The following is a 1,211-nucleotide window of genomic DNA, read 5'->3' as shown; positions in this document are numbered from 1 at the left end:
GGTGGTGGAGGTGATAGGGTTTATGTCCTTTAGTTTGTACAGTGCATTTCATCAGTTATGGTGCTTCTCAGTTTAGACTCCAGAACTTCAAAATGTTGGTTTAGTCATAAAAGACTTGAGACTTTAATTTGTATTTCTAGTCCCAGAGTGTAGATAATGACTTCATCAGTATGTGTTGGGTTCCTTGCATTTTCTTCCTGTCTTACCAGGAATGGGACTGTAGGTTTTTTTTTTTTTTTTTTTTTTTCCCTAGGTCTGCTTTGTGATCCCCCCATCCTCACCCATATTGATATCTGGTGAGGGGTGCTTTGCTGTACAAGCCCCGTGTTTGCAGGGCTAGAGGAGGTGGTATTACATCCAGGCTCAGTCTTCCAAAAGCTGCAGAGGGCAACTCTGGTCACCTGGGGGGGTTCCCTGGGGTTCAGAGTGGGAAGGAGCAAGCCATGGCACAGAAGAACTGGAATACAGACCAGCCCCAGTGCAAGTAAGCTAGTGCTGAGCTGGGGGATATAGGCACAGCACTTCTGCTATGGGGACAGGCTGGGAGAGTTGGGGATGTTCAGCCTGGAGAAGGGAAGGCTCCAGGGAGACCTTAGAGCCACAAGAAAGATGGAGGGGATCTTTTTAAAAGGGTCTGTAGTGATGGGACAGAGGTGATGGGTTTAAACTGCAAGCATATAGATTTAGATTGGATATAAGGGAGAAATTCTTCCCGCAGAGGGTGGGGATGCACTGGGACAGGTTGCCCAGAGAAGCTGTGGATGCCCCATCCCTGGAAGTGTTCAAGGCCAGGCTGGATGAAGCTCGGAGCAACCTGGTCTAGGGGAAGGTGTCCCTGCCCGTGGCAGGGGGGGGGACTGGGTGGTCTTTAAGGTCCCTTCCAACCCAAACCGTTCTGGGATTCTATGAAGATGTCTCTGCTTTCTTTGGCGTGCTGTCTTCCACGAGGTAAAAAGACTGTTGGGTTTTGTTTTTGCTTAGGCTGCCCAGTCACCCTGAAGTGGAATGGCTGGAGGAACACTAAAGGCTTTAATGGTGATGGCTTGCAGATGTTGTGAACTGGGGGCACAGTACATAAGACGCGACCTCCCAGTTCTCCAGGCAGAGCCAACTGCCCTGGGATCATGGCACAGGCTGGGTAATTGTGCGGCAGGGTGGGTGTCTGCTGCCCCAGGCTGAATTCGGGCTATAGGGCTCCTTGCTTTTACGTT

Source organism: Eurypyga helias, unplaced genomic scaffold (genome assembly GCF_000690775.1).
Source record: "Eurypyga helias isolate BGI_N326 unplaced genomic scaffold, ASM69077v1 scaffold13620, whole genome shotgun sequence".
NCBI lineage: Eukaryota > Metazoa > Chordata > Aves > Eurypygiformes > Eurypygidae > Eurypyga > Eurypyga helias.
The sequence above is the reverse complement of the archived record's forward strand: the minus strand, read 5'-3'. Positions refer to the sequence as shown.